The 21,623-nt window shown below is 38.5% G+C and overlaps 1 protein-coding gene and 1 pseudogene across 4 annotated transcripts in view; both read left to right on the top strand.

Annotated features, from left to right (window-relative positions):
- Positions 1-21,623, top strand: part of UNC13B (unc-13 homolog B) — a 244,963-nt gene that overhangs the window by 34,172 nt on the left and 189,168 nt on the right. The gene's annotated exons all lie outside the window — the stretch shown is intronic.
- LOC131813416 (small nucleolar RNA U3) lies at positions 17,284-17,363 on the top strand (annotated as a pseudogene).

Genomic DNA, 21,623 nt, shown 5'->3' with positions numbered 1-21,623 from the left:
TAGTTGCTTTTATATGTGATTAAAGGGGAGATAAAAATGATTTAATCAAAGGGCTAGTCACTTAAATGATTTCTATTATGATTCAGATTTATAGGGCTTTCATTTACAGAAAGATAAAGGAAATCTGCTAAGGAGAAGGGGGTAAGTGATACAGATATAGATGTCTATGTCTACCTCATTTCAGTCATCCACACCCATGATCACATCATAAAGCATGTCACTCCTTGGAATGGCATTCTGCTTTTGGAATCTTAAATTTCATTACCTATCTGATTGTATTCTCCCATCTGTCTTTCTAGTTTTTAGTCTCACTGTGTTTTTCTGCTGTAATATAAGGTAGATATTAAAAAGCTTTGGTTTTTAGGCAGACCTGAGTTGGTGAATATACATCCCTACCGCTTGTGAGTTGTGTGCCCTTACATATGTTAATCTCACTGAATATTAATTTCTAGCTATTTAATATTCATATATCAGTTCTGAAAGTGTAAGTTCCTATTCTTTTTTCTTTGCTTGTGTTTCACTAAGCTTAGGCCCGACATGGAGCTCAAACTCATGATCCTGGGATCAAGAGCTGCATGCTCTGCTGACTGAACCAGCCAGGTGCTCCTTAAGTCCCGGTTTTTTGTTCTTTTTTAAAAGATTTTATTTATTTATTTGACAGAGAGAGATTACAAGTAGGCAGAGAGGCAGGCAGAGAGACAGGGAAGAAAGCAGGCCCCCTGCTGAGCAGGGAGCCTGATGTGGGACTCGATCCCAGGACCCTGAGATCATGACCTGAGCGGAAGGCAGTGGCTTAACCCACTGAGCCACCCAGGCGCCCCTTAAGTCCCTGTTTTTAATGGAGTTTCATTCTATTAATGGAAGATACAGAAATAAAATAAAATAAATTAATAATTAATAATTAACTCTGGGATACCTGTAGTGACAAAAGTAAGATAAGGGACCAAGAGTGATTTGAGTAGAAGAATTATTTGAAATAGGATTGTCCAGGAAGGCCTCACTAGGGTGGTGGCATATGGGCTGAGACCTGAATGATGGAAGGAATCATCAGTCAGAAATCTGAGGTAAGGTTTTTTGTTTTTTTTTTTTAAGATTTTATTTATTTATTTGACAGACAGAGATCACAAGTAGGCAGAGAGGCAGGCAGAGAGAGAGGATGAAGCAGGCTCCCTGCTAAGCAGAGAGCCCGATGCGGGGCTCAATCCCAGGACCCTGGGATCTTGACCCGAGCCGAAGGCAAAGGCTTCAACCTACTGAGCCACCCAGGCGCCCCTGAGGTAAGCTTTTTAAGCAAAGGGAGTTGGAAGCAAATATTTTGAGGGGAAGGACAAAAAGAAGGAATTATTGGACGTTAGGGTGACAGGTAGGCTGGACTAAATCATACATGGTCCTGTAGTTTGTACTAAAGAGTTTGATTTATTTTTTATTTTAAATTTTTTTAAAAGTTTTTTTTTTTTTTTTTTTTTTTTAATTTGACAGACAGATCACAAATAGGCAGAGAGGCAGGCAGAGAGAGAAAGAGAAGAGGAAGCAGGCTCCCTGCCGAGCAGAGAGCCTGACGTGGGGCTCAATCCTAGGACCCTGGAATCATGGCTCGAGCTGACCCTCTGAGCCACCCAGTCGCCCTGAGTTTGTGGGTTTTTTTTTTTTTTTTTTTAAGATTTTATTTATTTGAGAGAGAGAGCACAAGTCATGGTGGGGGGGTGGGGGGGACGGAGAGAGGGAGAAGCAGTCTCCTCACTGATCGAGGAGCCAGATGAGGGGGCTCCATCCCAGGACCCCGGGATCATGACCTGAGCCAAAGGCAGATGCTAAACCTACTAAACTGCCCAGGTGCCCCAGAAGTTTGATGTTATTATAAACTGCATTAGACCTAATTCAGTGGCCTTTAGCAAGATCAGTGCTTTGATTTATGTTTTACAAATGGCAAGTTTGTGGTGAATGAACTGGGGTCGGAAGCAACACTGGAAGCAGGGGCCCACTTGGAGCATCCAGGTAAGAGATAGATGGTGACTTGGACTAGGGTGGTAGTACTAGAGATGGTGAAAATATTAGCAAAGTGTTGCTGAGATAATTGTTGTGACAACGATTAGCACTATCCCAGGCCTAGAATGAGTACTTATTTTACTATAAAAATAGTATTCGTGGTTCTCATTCAGCTTTATGCCATCTATTCATCTAACTCATGAAGCTGGAAGTCATCCTAGATTTCTCAAGGAAGAAGATACAGAGGAGAAAAGAGTTGTTAGGTTCAGTTTAGTTTATGATGTCTATAGAGTAAATTACGTTTAAGATATGTTGAGATAAAAGTATCAGTAATCTCCTTGCAAGATGACCCTTGAAAATAGTACCTGAAAATGTATATAGCTTGAGAAGTCTTGTTAGATATAAATACTTTGGAGTTATAGGTATTTGGTAGTATAAAGCCATTTGCTTGAATAAAATTGCCTGTCTGTATAGAGGATAAAAGAGGAGAAAAATAAGCTAATGCTTTAGCTAAAGCAATGGGCAGAAGGAGTCGATAACTAGTCAGAACTGCAGGAAAATTGAGAAAGCTGTGTCAGTACCTGAAGCTTGGAGTAGAGGGAATTTCAAGAAAGAAATGATTGGATGAAAAAGATGAATGAGACTGGTTGAGGATGAACAAACCAAGGTCACTGGATTTGAAAACTAGAGCAGTTTCATTAGAGTAGTAGGAGAGTAGGCATCATATTACAGTGATTCCAGGAGTATTTGGGAAACCAAGTGGAATTAGCAAGTATAGACTACCATTCAGAAGAATTACAATAAAGAGAAGGGTTGAGTGCCTCTTAACAGAGAGGATACTTGGATGTTTGGAGGCCGAAGGGGAAGGTCAGGATGAGAAGGGGGTAAAGGAAAGATGATGAATGATTTCCCTGTAAGTGGGATGCAAGATTATCAGCTGAAAATGAAATGTTATTCTCTGGTCAATGTACCTCATTGAGTTGAGAATTAAATTCTAAATGAGAGCATATGTGGGAAAGTTCTTTGTAAGTTATAATAACTTTTACTTTTGGATAGTCCAATTTTTTCTCCATAGAGGCTTAAGTATTTTGAAATTTAAAAACAAAGAGGATGGGGCGCCTGGGTGGCTCAGTGGGTTAAGCCGCTGCCTTCGGCTCAGGTCATGATCCCAGGGTCCTGGGATCCAGTCCCGCATCGGGCTCTCTGCTCAGCAGGGAGCCTGCTTCCCTCTCTCTCTCTGCCTGCCTCTCTGCCTACTTGTGATTTCTGTCAAATAAATAAATAAAATCTTTAAAAACAAAACAAAACAAAAAAACAAAGAGGATGTGATCAGTTCTATAAACATTTATTGAACACTTAACTATGGGTGAGGCATTGAACTAGTCACCCTGAGTATATAAAAGTGAGTAAGAAATGGGCTTTAAGAAACAGCCAAGATGGGGAGATAGTCATGTATACAACTAAATATGTTGCAGGATACATTTTGGTAATTTCTAAAACAGAGGTACAAAATAAAATGGAGTGTAGAAATGAAGTGATTGATTCCACGTGAGAGACAGGAAAGGCCTTACTTAGCTGGGGGAGGAAGGAGGTAAAAGTGGAGTCAGGCATTTCATTGTGGTGTCATTAATTGGAATATGAAACAAAGATCAACAGTTTTGGGGGAGATGATTTTGGTTTGGACAAGTTAAATTTGAGGGGCTTGCAGTCCATGTTTTACAGTAGGAAATATGACTAGGTAGATCATGGTTAGAGGTGTGTAGATTCTTTGTGGATCTGTTGGGTGGAGGAATGGTGTCAGGGTGAACATTTACTTATATATACTATGTTTCACTGACTGTAAGAAGCCAGAGAGTGTAAGACACACCATTATTTTATGTACCATTAAGAAAGAGATACTATTGATTGAACCACAACACATCTTTGACTTTTTTTTGCTTTAATTTTTTTTTTTTTTTTTAGTTGAAGTGTAGTTGCTGCACAATGATATATTAGTTTCAGGTATACAGCATAGTGATTCAACAAATGTATATATTCTGTGATTATCACAAGTGTAGCTACCATCTGTCACCATGCACTGCTATTACAATACCATTGACTATATTCCCTATGTTATGCCTTTCATCCTTGTGACTTATTCATTCTATGACTGAAAGCCTATACTTCCCACTTTCCTTCATCTCCTTCACCCATTTTGCCCATCCTACCTCCTTCCCTCCCTACCAGTTTGTTCTCTGTACTTAAGAGTCTGTTTATTTTCTCTTGTTGTTTGTAATTTTTTTTAAAGATTCCACATATACCTGAAATCATATGGTTTCTGTCTTTCTCTTAGTTATTTCACTTAGCCTAATACCCTCAGGTCCATATATCTTGTCACAAATAGCAAAGTCTTACTCTTTTTTTATGGCCAAGTAATAGTCCATTGTATATATATACACACCACATCTTCTTTATCCATTTATCTATTCATGGACATTTGGGTTGCTTCTGTATCTTGGCTATTGTAAATAATGCTTCAGTAAACATGGGAATGCATTTATCTTTTTTTCTTTTTTTAAAAGATTTTATTTATTTATTTGACAAGACAGAGATCACAAGTAGGCAGAGAGGCAGGCAGAGAGAGAGAGAGGAGGAAGCAGGCTCCCGGCTGAGCAGAGAGCCTGATGCGGGGCTCGATCCCAGGACCCTGAGATCATGACCTGAGCCGAAGGCAGCGGCTTAACCCACTGAGCCACCCAGGCGCCCCTATCTTTTTTTTTTTTTAAAAGATTTTATTTATTCATTTGACACAGAGAGGGGGGAAGCAGGCTCCCGCTGAGCAGAGAGCCCGATGCACGGGGCTCGATCCCAGGACCCTGAGATCTTGACCCAAGCCAAAGGCAGAGGCTTAATCCACTGAGCCACCCAGGAGCCCCTCATATATCTTTTTGAATTAGAGTTTTTGTTTTCTTTGTGTAAATACCCAGTAGCAGAATTACTGGGTCATATGGTATTTCTATTTTTAATTTTTGTGGAACTTCCATATTGTTCTCCACAATGATTGTACCAATTTACATTTCCATCAGCAGTGCAGAAGGGTTCCTTCTTCACATCCTCTTCAACACTTGTTATTTCTTCTCTTCACAGTAGCCATTCTGACTGGTTTGATGTGATATTGCATCATTTTTTACTTTTATTTTTTTGGTGATTAGTTGAGCATCTTTTATGTGTTGGTCATCTGTGTGTCATCTTTGGGGGGGGAACCTACATAATTGATTTTAAGACACGTTTTGATTTCAGTTGTTAAATGAGAAAATGTCCCACTGTCTTAGAATCAGTGACATACTGAAGCTAACATTTATTGAGCCTTTTTCTCTTTGCCAAGCTGCTTGCCAGAAAGTAGGTAAACATTAACAATTTAATTCTGGGGGTGCCTGGATGGCTTCGTGGTCAAGCGTCTGCCTTTGGCTCAGGTCCTGATCCCAGGGTCCTGGGATTGAGCCCCTTGACAGGCTCCCTGCTCAGAGTGAGGTCTGTTTCTTCCTTTCCCACTCCCCGGGTTGTGTTCTCTCTCTGTGTGTGTGTGTGTGTCTCTCTCTGTCAAATAAGTAAATAAAAATCTCAAAAAAATAATAATTTAATTCTAATAATCTTGTTTATCTTTACTTTTTATAGATGAGGGCACTGGACTCACAGAAGTTACTATGTTAACATCCTGTAAAGCTGAATTTAGATCTTTTTAGCCTTAGTATATGCTGAAATTAATAATACAGGATAAGGGGTGCCTGGGTGGCTCAGTGGGTTAAGCCGCTGCCTTCGGCTCAGGTCATGATCTCAGAGTCCTGGGATCGAACCCCGCATCAGGCTCTCTGCTCAGCAGGGAGCCTGCTTCCTCCTCTCTCTCTGCCTGCCTCTCTGCCTGCTTGTGATCTCTGTCAAATAAATGAATAAAATCTTAAAAAAAAAAATACAGGATAATGCTTTGGAACATGAAAAAATCTATATAAATAATGGTTAGGGGAGAATAGCTTGGTGCACTCTTGCCTCTGAATCAGTGTCACTATAGCTGTGGTTTCTGTTTGCCTAGGATGTATTCGGGGCAGTATAATAACATGTGTTTTATAGATTGGAGAGTTCATTATGGCTCTGATGTAATAGTGTTTACAACTTATATTCCTTTTATTCTTGGGACGATATATGGTATAATGGAAAATCCAGGATTTTGGATTCAGGAGAACCCTGTTTTGAGTCTCACTGGGTAATGACTAAAATGTTATCTATTAGTCTTTTAACTTCATTTAGAATCATATGTCAAATGGAAGAGATAATACACATATCAGTTTTACTGGATTGGAGTGAGGGTCAGATTGACAGATAAAAAAATACTATGGAGTTTTAAAAAAGACTCAGATAGTACAGACCGGTGGGTATAATTATTCTGAAAAGTTTAGGAGCTGGAAATATTCATAAAGCCTGACTTAAGGGGCACATGGGTGGCTCAGTCATTTAAACTACTGACTTTTGGTTTTGGCTTAGGTCATGATCTCGGGGTTGTGGGATTGAGCCCCCATGGGGTTCCATGCTCAGTGTGGAGTCTGGCTGAGGTCCGCCCCCCCTGCCCCGCCGACCCCCGCTCCTCCCCTGGGTCCTATGTACGTGCTCTTTCTTTCTCTCTAAAATAAAATCTTTTTTTTTTTTTTAAAGATTTTATTTATTTATTTGACAGATCGAGATCACAAGTAGGCAGAGAGGCAGACAGAGAGAGAGAGAGAGAGAGGAGGAAGCAGGCTCCCCGCTGAGCAGAGAGCCTGATGTGAGGCTCGATCCCAGGACTCGGATCATGACCCGAGCCAAAGGCAGAGAGGCTTTAACCCACTGAGCCACCCAGGTGCCCCTCCAAAATTCTTAAAAAAAAAAAAAATTAAAGCCTGATCTAAGATATAAGAACTAGTTGGGAATTAATTGGGCTCTCACTGAAATACAGCAGCCTTTCATGTAAAATGAGAAAGGTAATCGTTATATTGGAACATTCTATACCAAGACAACTCAGGTTAAAACTGTAGACTTTCGGGGTGCCTGGGTGGCTCAGCGGTTAAGCCGCTGCCTTCGGCTCAGGTCATGATCTTAGGGTCCTGGGATGGAGCTCCGTATCGGGCTCTCTGCTCAGCAGGGAGCCTGCTTCCTCCTCTCTCTCTGCCTGCCTCTCTGCCTGCTTGTGATCTCTCTCTGTCAAATAAATAAATAAAATCTTAAAAACAACAACAACAACAACAACTGTAGACTTTCCTACTTGTTTAGGTCTGGCAAGGTGCTGGTTTGCTGAGGCAAATGATACTGGTTTTGAATATACCTAATTTTTGAAGGTTTTATTTATTTATTTCACCGAGAGAGGTCACAAGCAGGCAGAGAGGCAGCAGAGAGAGAGTTCTAGGGGAAGCAGGCTCCCCGCTGAGCAGAGAGCCCCATTCTGGCCTCAATCCCAGACCCTGAGATATGACCTGAGCTGAAGGCAGAGGCTTAATTAACCCACTGAGCCACCCAGATGCTCTTGAATATACCTAGTTAAGAGAACTTTCATATTGGTATATGCATTCTATCTATCTGTTTATCTTTGAGAGTTTTTGTTGCTGCCAATCCAATAGTTTATTCAAGAGACTAAGTGCTCTCTTTCAAGTTAGCTCCATATGCCTGATTTCAGCTGAAGCATAAAGCTGCCTTAGGGAATACATATTAAGACTTTATTGTATACATCATATTGTGTTCCTTACAAAGATAAAAACAGATGTGGTTCATCCTCCAACTAGTTTGCACTCTAACAGAGAAGACAAATATGAGAGAATATGCCTGACACCGAACAGAATATAAGTAACGTTATAGAGGAACAACTGAAATAGAATAGATTTCATCTGGGGAATGATAAGGGAATGCTCTTTGGTGACCATTATTTTTTCTCATATGAGTGATATATGTGCACTTCAGAAATTTTGGGAAATAAATCATCAAGAGAAAAATAAAAATAATTCCACTGGTCTTTTGTGTAGGGCATGTGTATATACGAACTTTTTTCTTTTACATAAAATTGTATCCTACTTTTGTAAAATTTACCCTGATTTCTTTTTGGATAATTTCTTTTTGGATGGGATATTATCATATAGATTAGAATTTGATAAGTCTTCTCCTTTACTTCTGTCTCTGATGAGGCTCCTCTCTTTGGAAATTGGAAAGGATTTTTAGAATCTAGTAAGCTAAAACTCTAGGAAGCTAAGATGTTCCAGTGTGATGAATTATTGAAGTCATAATAGCACTTTTAAAGCTATTTGAGAAAGTATATGAAAAATAAAATAGACAAGGGCATGTATTAATTGCTGTATTAATCTAATTTTCTCACCATTTAGAGATCACTGTAATGAAATAAACCACAATAAGTCACTGAAATGAAATGAGGTACCAATATTTGATATTAGAGGATGGTGCCAAACAAGTCTTTGCGGTGTCAGTATCTGTTGCTCTGGTTGGAATGATCCAGCCATTTCTAGCCGTACTGCAGTCTAGAGTTAGTACTGTAGTCTAGAGTCAGAGTGATAACAGGTATTTCTTGCTATGATCTGTGAATGCTATTTTATAATGTCCAGAAAACTTGCTTTCCTATATTTCTTGAGATCTAAGTCTATATATGCTTTGTTGCAACTAGAGAAGGGAGGTAAGCTACTAAAATTCACTAAAAAGAAAAAAAAATCCTTGTCAAGGGGTGCCTGGCTGGCTCTCTCTGCCTCTGTCTGCCACTCTGCCTGCTTGTGCTTTCTCTGACGAATAAATAAATAAAATCTTAAAAAAAAAAAATAAAAACTTTAAAAAATTCTTGTCAATAAATTTCTGGTTGTATTTCTAATTATATCTCAAGGACAAAGTCCCAGAAGTTGAGATTATTAAACCTCAATGAATGAGTATTTTTTTTTAAGATTTTATTTATTTATTTGATAGAGAGACAGAGACATGGAGAGAGGGAATAGGAGCAGAGGGAGTGGGAGAGGGAGAAGAAGCACGTTTCCTGCTGAGCAGGGAGCTTGATGCAGGGCTCAATCCCAGGACCCTGGGATCATGGCCTGAGCCAAACCAGATGCTTAATGACTGAGCCACTCAGGCACCCCAAATGAGTGTTTTTTAAGGATCTTTTACAATTTGTCAAACTACTCTGTAGAAAAGGATTTTGTTTTACGTAATACCTCATACCAATTTATATTTATTTTCATGAGTTGTGTGTAAGAGTGCTCATCTCCTTAAGCCCTCACCAGCATCCAGTTTTCTGTCTCTATTACTGATACTTAATTTTTTTTACTGTAAATTTCATGAATTTTTCTAAGTGTATTTTTGTACATGTATGAAGTTTCATTTTCATGTTAGTAGAAATTCATTTATCTTTTTTGTGAATCATGTATTCGTGTTTTTTGCCTATTTTTTATATTAGTGTTTAATATTGATTTGTAAGCGGTCTTTATATATTATCATTAATTATTAATATTTTGATCTGTTAATGATTAATCAGTATGTTAATGACATATTTGTATATAGTACTTGTAAATAACATATACATTTTATAGTTTGCCTTTGAATTTTATTTATAATATTTATACAGCATCAACATTTCAAGGTATTAATCCAACCTAAACATAAAAAATAAAGCCACACAGACCTGTACCCCTGGGGCTAATAATACATTATATGTTTATAAAAAAATAAAAAATTAAATAAAAAAAAATAAAGCCACACAGAGACACACACAGATGTGTGCATTCCTCTCCACCCTGTGTGTGTGACTTGAGTTCTAGCTTGTAGCTAGTTTTAGTATCTTTTTTTAAAGATTTTATTTATTTATTTGACAGAAAGAGATCACAAGCAGACAGAGAGGCAGACAGAGGAGGTAGGGGTAGAAGGCTCCCTGCTGAGCAGAGAGCCCGAAATGGGGCTTGATCCCACTACCCTGAGATCATGACATGGGCCGAAGGCAAAGGCTTAACCCACTGAGCCACCCAGGTGCCCCTCTTTTTTTTTTTTTTTTTTTTTTTTTAAAGTTTATTTATTTGTCAGAGAGCGGAAGAGCCTGGAGAGCTGCAGGCAGAGTAAGCAGAGAGGGAGAAGCAGGCTCCCTACTGGGCAAGGAACCTGATGTGGGACTCGATCCTAGGACTCTGGGATCAGGACCTGAGCTGAAGGCAGACACTTAACTGACTGAGCCACCCAGGTGTCCATAGTTTAGTATCTTAAAGGACCTGGGAACCTTTTACAGGATAAGTAATGTTCAATAAACATATGATTTGTTTTAATATATGTATGTATCAACAATTATCCTGTGGGCTTCTCTGTAGGATAGTTACTGGATTTTAATAAGGGCCTACTGGATTTTAATAAAGACCAAGAAATAGTTAGGAGTTATGAGCAAGATATGGTATATTATTATAATGGTTTTAGTTATTAAAGTTATAACATTAAGCTAAGTGAATTAAATAATGTCCTGATTTTTCTTTATACTCCAGGATAGCTTGTAAGACAGTTGCCTAATGAAGGAATTAGGTGGCTAAATGGCTAAACTAACCTTGTGCAGTCCATGTATAACTAAGCTTGAATTATTTCTGATAAGTAGTTACCATAGAAATCTGATTGTATATTAATATAAACTCTATTCCATCTAAGGTTTATTTATTTAGAAAACATTTAAAAAAGGTATATTTGAGCACTTGTATGTGCTCAGTTATAACCTAGACTGTGTTTACTTTAGAATTAGTCATCGGCTTTGTTAGTTGAAGTTTGACGTAAGTACTTGTTTTTCTTTTGGTTTGAGAAGACGCTTATAGGTAGTAAATCTTGTTGATTCTTGCAGAAACTTTTTTCAAGGACTGAGTAGCATATTTATGTATTCTATAATAATATTCTATTTAAGTTATGATAAATAGCTATGAAGTCAAGTAGAGGCTTTGCAGTGATATTTTCAAGAAATGTGTATGAATGAAATCATAGGTATATTACTTATTTGCAACTTTGATTTTTTTATTACTCTATACCACCGTATTTTTACAGAATTTATTTGCCTTTGTCTTGGTTTATGTGGGCATAAATTAAAGAGTTGGCTGTTTATTTGGTGTGATTTTGGCATTAATGTTGCAGGGAGAAAGCTGCAGACCACAAGTATAGGCTTTTGAATCTAGATTTGAGTTTCAAATATCACTGTTTTAAGTCTGAGACCTTGGACAAGTTACTTAACATTTCTGTTTTAGTTAATCTGTAAAGTGGAAATTATACACTCTATAGCAGTATTTTTTTGAACTGAGGCCTGATTCATTAGTTCTGAAATAAGTTTAACAGGTGAAAGGAGAAAAAGATACATAAACAAAGAGTTGCATTTAATAAGGGAAAATGCTATTTTGTGAGACTTTTGTTTCATAATATATACATGTATATAATACATATGTGGGTAAGCATATGGGAACTTTGTTGCATTGTAAGATATATTTCTTACCATAAACATTTAAAAAATATTTTCCTATATGGTCATTAGGATTAAGTGCCTAACATAGATAGACACTGAGAGAAAGATGGAGAAATTGTATTGGAGATTTTGGCTTTCTTGTATTTTGTTGTGTTTATACAGATTTGGTCTTTGTTCCAAGAGCTATAAAATACAAATTGGATTTTTACTTCAAATTTAGAAAATTACTTGACACAGAAAGATTTTGGGAAAGTATTGTTTTGGGAACTCATACACGGTAGGTGGGAGTGTAAGTTTCTATGACCACTTGGAGTGCAATTGGGCAATGCCTAGAAAATGTGAAGATAAGAGTATGCTACAGCCTAGGGTTTTCAATTCTTTTGGTTGTGTCAAGGGAGACATGCGGGAGGATGTTGATTGCTGCATTGTTTATAATGGCAAGAACTTAAACATCTTGAAAGTCCCATGCATGCTATGTTAATCAAATGTGGATAATGTGATGTGTTAATCAAATGAAATGCTAAACTTAACTAAGTTAAAAGAATAAAAAAAATACACTAAACTTTATTTATCAATAATGATTGACTTCATATCAAAATGGGTAGAAAAGCAAGTTGCAGACAGATTACAGTATGACATTATATATATATATATTTTAATTTTTAATTTTGTTTTTATATATAATATATATTTGGTATGTATATATATGTATGTATATATATGTATGTACATATATATTTATATGTAAATATATATATATTTGGTGTATATATATATATCAAAAAATTAATTAAAAATATATATTTGGGGTGTATATATATATATATATATATATACCAAAAAACATATATATATATATTAACTTTTAATTTTTGGTTTTTTGGTCAAGATTCATCTATCAGAGAGAGAGTGAAAGAGTGTGAGAGTGTTCATGACTTGGGGCAGAGGCAGAGGGAGAGAAAATCCAAAGCTAACTTCACAGTGAGCATGGAGCCCTACGAAGTGCTTGATCCTGCTGCTGCCCCTCGGAACAATTTGTTACTCAAACTGTAACCCCTGGAGGATTTTACTAGTTACCAAGCACATTTAGATATGGCCTTAAGAAATACATATACTGGTAATAGGTCTTTGGGGAGAAGGACGATATAGGACCGTGAAGGTGGGCAGCTGGGGATGCCCGGCTTGCTCAAGGCGGAATGCCGCCTGCTTCAGGGAAGCGGAGCACCCCAGAACGTCCAGTCAGCTCAGGGTGGAATGAAAACTGCCTGCTTCCCTTTTCCGTTATCGCTCCTTTCTCTTCCCAGAAGTCCCATTGTTAGATGAGTCCTTTGAATGTGCTTGTTTAACTATAAACTTTAGCCTACTCCTTGCTTGCATGCAAGACGTGACTAACGTTTGACCTTCATCAGTCTTTCTGTTGGCTATTGTTTCTATACAATAAAAGTGAGATGGTGGAGTTGCGCCAGGCAGCAGTCCTTTTCGAATGCTCTCAGTTTCTTGCAGCTGAATTGTGTGTGCCTAATTCTTCTCCTGTTGCCAACTGGAAGCAGCAGATCCCACGGCCCTGAGATCATGACCAGAGCGGAAACCGAGTTGGACACCTAACAGACTGTGCCACCCAGTTTCCCCAACATCATATATTTAACACTTAAAATCATTGAAAAACAGTACCATATATTGTTTATGGATACAAATATAAAAATTTGGACTGGAATGATACATATTAGTGTCAGGATGATGGATACTTAAAGGGAGGCAAGGAATGGGATTAAGTAGGGATTTTAGTTGTATCTGTAATAAATACTGGAGAGAAAAAAAATCTGAATCAAATATGGCAACATAATGGTCTGGCCAGTTTGGCTGTTAGGTATATGGGTGGTCTTAAATCTTTTTTGTTTTTCCCTGTATTTTTTTTTTTTTTTTTAAGATTTTATTTATTTGTGGGCGCCTGGGTGGCTCAGTGGGTTAAGCTGCTGCCTTCAGCTCAGGTCATGATCTCAGGGTCCTGGGATCGAGGCCCGCATCGGGCTCTCTGCTCAGCAGGGAGCCTGCTTCCTCCTCTCTCTCTGCCTCACTCTCTGCCTGCTTGTGATCTCTCTCTGTCAAATAAATAAATAAAATCTTTAAAAAAAGAACAAAAAACCGGGACTTAAGGAGCACCTGGCTGGTTCAGTCAGCAGAGCATGCAGCTCTTGATCCCAGGATCATGAGTTTGAGCTCCATGTCGGGCCTAAGCTTAGTGAAACACAAGCAAAGAAAAAAGAATAGGAAGTGGGGGAGGAGAAGCAAACTCTGCTGAGCAGGGAGTCTGACACAGGATCCCAGGATCCTGACCTGAGCTGAAGGCAAATAAATGCTTAACCAGCTGAGCTCCTGGGTGCCCCTCTAGTAAGATTTTAGTTCAATGTAGACATAGGTAAAAATATATCAAGTAGAATTACTGGATGTATTTCCATGATAAGGAACCAAAGCTTCAACATAGACATATTTCTTTGTATGAATCTATCTCCTTCCTGTGCATGTTATTTGTCCATTGCTGTACAAGCATGAGTCACAGTATTTGTGATTACCCTTAAGAGGCTCCTGTAGTTTTTCAGATAGACTTTTGTTATAGTTATGCTTCAATATGTCTTGGCTCCTACCTTTACTGTGTTACATATGTCATTTGCTACATCATCATACAGCAATTTCTTGATGATCCTGGTTTACTACTTGTAGTACTTACTCAAAGATCTGTTGTGCCAAGCATTATAAGGCTGCATTATAGATTCTCAGTATGTTCTAGTCCAGTGCTGTTGAATAGAACTTTCTGCAGGGATGAAAATGTTCCACGTTGTTGCTCTTTCAGTATGGTGGCCGCTAGTCAGATGAAGCTATCCAGATTTTGTACTGTGGCTAGTATGACCTAAGGACTGAATATTTAATTTGATTTTGGTTAATTTAAGTATCCCTTTGGGGTTGTTGGCTACCATACTGGTCAGTGCTGCGCTAGTCTGTTGAAAAGAATGCTGGATTTGGGGTACCTGGCTGGTTCAGTCGGTAGAGCATGCAACTCTTGATCTTGAGATTGTAAATTTGAGCCCTATGTTGGGTGTAGAGATTACTTTAAAAATAAAATCTTTAAAAAAAAAAAAAGTGCTAGGTTTGATTACTGACACATTAGTGAATTTCCTGAACTTGTTTCCCTGTGTGTAAAAGGGGACTAATAATTCTTGCCTTAATCACATCTGGGATCCTAGGGAAGAGTTAAAGGAGAGCCTCTTGAGAAAATATAAGTCAAATGGGATATTATATATTATATGCCATTAAACTGTATATTTTTTTTTTTTACTGCAATTTTACTTCTAGGACTTTATCCTAAGAAAGTAAAATTTTTATATATCCCTTATTATCTTTGAGAACAGTCATCCATGGTTATTTATAATTGTATTAATTTTCTAGGGCCATCAACAAAGTCCCACAAACTGTGAGTGGCTTGAATAACAGAAATTTGTCTCACAGTTCTGGAGGCTTGAAGTCCAAGATCAGGGTGTCTGCAGCATACTTTTGAGGGTTGCGTGAGAATCTATTTCATGCCTGTCCCCTAGTTTCTGCTGGCTTTCTGGCAATCAGTGGCATTCCTTGGCTTGGAGAAGCATCTCTGCCTTATTTTCACATGGTATTCTCCTGGTATGCATGTCTCTCTGTCCAAACTTCCCCTTTTATAAGGATATCAGGCATAATGGATTAGGGTCTACTCTGAAGACTTCATCTTAGTTAGTTATAGCTGCATGATCCTATTTCCAAATAAAGTCATGTTCTAAATTCCTTGGGGTGAGGACTTCAGTATTTGAGTTTTAGGGGAATACAATTCACACCGTAACAAGAATATCTGATAATTGAAAGCAAGGTAAAAGTCCTGAAAGAGTGAACAGTATAAATACCATTTATGCAGCTGTTTCAGCTTGGGCTACTACAACAATATACCATAGACTGGGTAGCTTAAACAACAGACATTGATATTTCTCAATTCTGGAGGCTGGAAAGTCCAAGGTCAAGTATCTAGCATGGTTGAATTTTTGGTGAAAGCCATGATCTTGGCTTGCCGGTGGCTGCTTTTGTTCCTCCTATGGTAGAGAGGGAGAGAGCTAGCTTTTCGCTTTCTTCTTATAAGGATGCTAATCCCAGTATGAGGACCCTACCCTTATGACCTCATCTAAACCTAATTACCCTAAAAGGCCCCACCTCCAAATATGAACACATTGAGGGGACACATTCAGTCCGTAACAGCTAAAAAAATTCGTTATAAATGAATATCTAGTAACATTGAAAAGTGTTTCATAAAACATTGTTAATGGGGAAAAACAGCTTGTAAAAGCAGCTAGGTACAGTAAATTCCAAACTAGCTAAGTAAAACAAAAATAATATATATTAATAAAAGACTAAAAATATGTACATAGTAATGTTAAAATGATTAACATGGTAGAACTGTGGAAAATGTTAATCTTTTATGATGTTTTCAATGACTATATACCAGTTTCATAATAGAAAAAAAACCATAATACATTTCTAGATGTGGAATTGCTAGGTTAAAAGCAAAACATTTGAACTTTCTACAGTTTTTTTAGTCATCTCTACACCCAGTGAGGGCTCAAACTCATGACCCCAAGATCAAGAGTCTCATGCCCTTTGGACTGAGCTAGCCAGACACCCTAGAATTCGAACTTTTTTTTTTTTTTTTTTTTTTTAAAGATTTTTATTTTAGAGAGTACATGAGGGAGTGGCAAGTGGGGGTAGGGATAGAGGGAGATAGAGAGACTCTCAGGCTGACTCCGACATGTTGTCCAGTGCAGGGCTTGATCCCATGAGATCACGATCTGAACTGAAATCACAGGTCAGATGCTTAACTGAGCCACCAGGCACTCCTCCAAGCTGGTTTTTAAGTGTTGAGTTTATGCTAGTTATTCCTCCTTTGAGTTCATTCTCCTAAGTTCTTACCATTTTACTCTTCTCCTTTTGGTGTTCCTTTGTCTTGAACATTTCTGTGCTCTCCATCTAGATGTTTTTTTACTGTATTAGGGGATGTAAGAGAGACACATCCAGCAGATGATTCAGGTTAATATCTACCTTGATTCTTTTTTTTTTTTTTTAATTTTATTTTTTTTTAAGATTTTTATTTATTTATTTGACAGAGATCACAAGTAGGCAGAGAGGCAGGCAGAGAGAGAGAGAGAGAGGAGGAAGCAGGCCCCCCAGAGCAGAGAGCCCAACGCAGGGCTTGATCCCGGGACAGCCACCCGAGCCGAAGGCTTTAATCCACTGAGCCACCCAGGCACCCCTCTACCTTGATTCTTTATCTGCTTTCCTTTTCCAGTGAGGAAAGTAGGTATCTGAGGAAATCTCAGTATTCACAGGTCTAGGCCCAAGTACGTACTTGCTTATTTTTTTCTGGCCGTAGAACTGCATAAATCCCATGGGCCACAGGGGTTTCCTAAAGAGAGGGCATTATTAGTACTGTGTCAAAAGAGTACAGAGATGATAAAATAACCACTTTCTGGTTTCATAATTTTGTAATTCTTTTAGTCTGCTTATTTAGATTCAGAGAAGCAGTATCAATCATCAGATTGGCGGGGTGAGGCCAACAGACACGTAAAAAGATGCTCATCAGGGAAATGCAAATCAAAACCACAATGAGATCTCACTTCACACCTGTCAAAATGGCTAAATTCAAAAACACAAACAGCAGGTTTGGTGAGGACATGGGCAAAAAAAAGGAACCTTATACTGTTGGCAGGACTGCAAACTGGTACAGCCACTCTGGAAGACACTACGTAAGTTTTTCAAAAATGTTAAAAATAAAGACTGTACTTTCAGGGATCATTTCTATAGTTTGTTGCTAGAGAAGTTTCTTTGAACGTGTAGAATATCCCAAAAAGTTAAAAATAAATTAGCCTGTGATGCAGCAATTCCATTACTGGGTATTTACCCAAATAATACAGAAACACTAATTCAAAGTGATACATGCACCTCATGTTTATAGCAGCATTATTTACAGTAGCCAAGATATGAAAATAACCCAAGTGTCCATTGATAAGTGGGTAAAGAAGATGTGGTATTTGACATAGAGACAGGTATTTGACAGCCATAAAAAATGAAATCTTAACATTTGTAACAACACAGATGGAACTAGAGAGTATAATATGAAGTAAAAGAAGTCAGAGACAAATACCATATGGTTCCACTTACTTGTGGAATTTCAGAAACAAATGATCAAAGGGGAAAAAGATAAACCAAGGAACAGGCTCTTAGCTATAGAGGACAACTGATGGTTACCAAAGGGAGGTGGTGGGGGCGAGGGTTGGGTGAAACAGGTCATGGGGATTAAGGAGTGCACTTGTTGTGATGAGCATTGGGTAATGTATGAAAGTGTTGAATCACTGTATTTTACACCTGAAACTAACATGTAACACTATATTAACCAACTGGAATTAAAAACTAAAAAAAATAAATAAATAAGTAAAAGGAGGGGCGTCTGGGTGGCTCTGTTGGTTAAGTGTTTGCCTTTGGCTCAGGTCATGATTTCAGAGGCCTGCGATCTAGCGCCACATTGGGCTCTCTGCTTAGTGGGGAGTCAGCTTCTCTCTGTCTCTGTCAAATACATAAAATCTTAAAAAAAAAAAAGTAAAAGTACAAGAAATTGTAGGAATGAGTTGAATACCTGAAAATAAGAAATGAAAGGAGCCAAGGAACCCAGTTACAGGTTGGGAAGTTAAGTTGAAGATGGGTCTAGCATATAATTCAGGACTGAGTTGAGATATTAGGTCCTTTGCTGGTTTTTTGTTTGTCAAATAAATAAAGTATTTTTAAAAAAATAAAACAAAATAAATCTGCAAAAAAAAAAAAAAAGCAGATAGCTAGCTCACGTGGGCAGAGCAGCAGAGTCAGAGGGGTAAGGAGTAGCAGACTCTCCCCTGAGTAGGGAGCCCGATGCAGGGCTGGATCCCAGGACTCTGGGATCATGACCTGAGCTAAAGGCAGATGCTTAGCCCATTGAGCCATCCAGGCACCCCAGATTTATTTATTTTACAGAGAGCATGTGAGTTGGGGGGTGGGCAGAGACAGAGAATCTCAAACAGATTCCCTGCTGTGCGCAGAGCCTGAGGCAGGGTTCCATCTCACAACCATGAGATTATGACCTGAACCAAAATCAGGAGCCACCCAGGCATCCCCCTTTGCTGTTTTTTTGTTTTGTTTTGTTTTCATTTTTTGTTGGATTTCAAAATAAAAAGAGTTGACTATAGGAGCCCTTCATGGGGCCGGATGCTAATTAAATTGTTGTTTTGATACTGAAACTGGAGGAAGAATGTCCTTCAGCTGTGATAGTTAGAGTCAAACACAATCTGGGCATCGCCTTATTAGATTCTGAGATCCTTGAGGGCAGAGACAGTATCATTTTCTTTCTTAGTCTGTTATGTGGCACATTGCCTGATAGTGGGCATGTTGAAGGAATGAAATTGAAGGAATGAATGATATTGAAGGAATGAAAAATGAAGAAGGAAAATGGAAAAACATCTGTGTATCAGAGTCTGTTAATGCTCATCTGTTCTGCCTTGGCTCTAGAAGCAAATTCATAATCCTTCACAGAATTTATTTTCACAGATCTTTCTTCACCATCTCTGCCTCTACTACATTAATGCACATTAAGTACTCTCATCTCTTGTCTGGACTACTGAAATAGCTTTCTAATGTATCTTTTTTCTTTCATTTGTGTACCCCCTTTTTTACAGATTTTATTAATTTGAGAAAGAGTGTGAGTGAGCACAAGCAGGGGGAGCAGCAGAGGGAGAGGGAGAAGCAGACTCCCCACTGAGCAGGGAGCTCAATATGGAGCTCGATCTCAGGACCCTGTGATGACCTGAGCCTAAGGCAGCAACTTAACCAATTGAGCCACCCAGGTGCCCCTCATTTGTGCTTCTCTGGGGGTACATTCTCCAAACAATAGTCAGAGCTATCTTCTAAAAATGTAAATTGGATCATGTCGCCTGTCTACCCCGATCTTCCAGTGACTTCTCATTATATATCTTACACTTTTAAAATCTGTTCTAGGGGCACCTGGATGGCTCAGTGGGTTAAAGCCTCTGCCTTCGGCTCAGGTCATTATCCCAGGGTCCTGGGATCGAGCCCATATCGGGCTCTCTGCTCAGCGGGGAGCCTGCTTCCTCCTTTCTCTCTGCCTGCCTCTCTGCCTACTTGTGATCTCTGTCTGTCAAATAAATAAAATCTTTAAAAATAAAATAAAATAAAATCTGTTCTATTTACTGAATTAGAAGAACTGATACTCTGATACTGAAGGATTCTTTTATAAAGTGTTTCTATTCCCCATCTCTTCCCTCCCACCCCAAAAATATACCTGGAAAAATGACATTGGCAGGCAGAAAAGCTTCAAAAGAGCTTCAAAAGAAGTATGTTTTAAGACTCAAGATCCAATTAAAACATGAATGGGAATGTTCTTCTACCTCTTTAACCACCTCATCCAGTTCCTCAGGAAGGGTTTCTAATATATATACATGACAGGCACCGACTGAGCCTTCCTTTCTCTAGGTCTGAAGGAAGAAATAATTACTAAATTCCTTAAGCCTTTTCCACTCAAAATGAAGGAATCTAACAAGGATACCTATCCATACTATCCAGGCCATGAGAATGGCAGTCTACCGTATTGATTAAGAGTATAGGTAGATCTTGAATTCAGATTGCCTGAATTTGAGTCCCAGTTCTTTTACTATATAACTTTGGGCAAGTTGTTTAAACCCCTTTAAGACCCAGTTTCCTTATCTATAACATGGAAATAATACTGCTGCTTATCTGAAAGTTTCTGTAGGGATTAAGAGAGCATTTAAGAGATTAGGTACAGTTAGTGTGTTTTCAAAAATGTTAGTTGTAGTTATTGTTTTTGCAGTTTTCAGTATTACCACTATAATCCTACCCCATTCCAAGGAAGTGTAATATTTATTTCTGTTATAGCATTTGTGTTGTAACTTTCTGTTTCTACATTTATTTTCCCAGACACTTTAAGAGGCTCATTTTAAAATTTGTATTCCACAGTGCCCAGTATACTTTATTTTTTTTTTTTTTTTTTTTTTTAAGATTTTATTTATTTATTTGACAGAGAGAAATCACAAGTAGACGGAGAGGCAGGCAGAGAGATAGAGGGAAGCAGGCTCCCTGCTGAGCAGAGAGCCCCATGTGGGACTCGATCCCAGGACCCTGAGATCATGACCTGAGCCGAAGGCAGCGGCTTAACCCACTGAGCCACCCAGGCGCCCCCCAGTATACTTTAAAAAAAATATATTTTATTTATATATTTGTGGGAGAGGGAGAGCACAAGCAGGGGGAGCAGCAGGCAGAGGCAGAGGGAGAGGGAGAAGCAGGCTCCCCGCTGAGCAAGGAGCCAAATGTAGGACTCGATCCTAGGACCCTGGGGTCCTGACCTGAGACGAAGGCAGATGCTTAACCCACTGAGCCACCCAGGCATCCCATCCCATGCCTAGTATACTTGACATGCCATCTATATTTGGATTAATCTGAATAATACTAACATTTGAGTTCCTCTAAATTAGTGGACTTTTATACAGAGTACACAGACTTACAAAAGATTGATTAAAAAAAAAGCAAGCTTTAATATTGCTTACTGAGATCTAGTGGGGAAGAAAGGGATAATTCCTTTGCTAAATACAAAAATTGAGAGTCACATATTTTTGCTATATACTGACATCAAAGAAAGATGCGTAGGTTTCTTTTGTCAGCCTTTGGGTCCCCAAAGAACCTGAGCCCTTCAACCACCAGTTCCATTGTCTATAGTTGTCCCAATGAAGTGGCCATTGGTACTTTTGTTTTATGGAGCCAACTACATGTGGTCTAGACTCTTTTAATATGTCCAGGCATTCAGGGACTGGGCACAGATAATCCCTTGCTTCTTGAAAAATACTGAAGTAAAAAGTCAGTCATATATGTTATATGTAGCATTGGCACTTAAACTCAAAATTGCTTTACTATAATTAGATTGCATCAACTAATTTTATATGTAAGGCCCACAGATTTCTAATTACTTTAGGGAATTGTTAGTTGGGTTACTAAAGAAAGTCTTGCGGCAAAAAGGCATTTATGTTATTTGGAAGAGTGTTATAGGTTCCAAAAAAAG

This window comes from Mustela lutreola, chromosome 12, assembly GCF_030435805.1.
Source record: "Mustela lutreola isolate mMusLut2 chromosome 12, mMusLut2.pri, whole genome shotgun sequence".
In the NCBI taxonomy this organism is placed as follows: domain Eukaryota; kingdom Metazoa; phylum Chordata; class Mammalia; order Carnivora; family Mustelidae; genus Mustela; species Mustela lutreola.
This window is presented reverse-complemented; position numbering and strand designations above follow the sequence as displayed.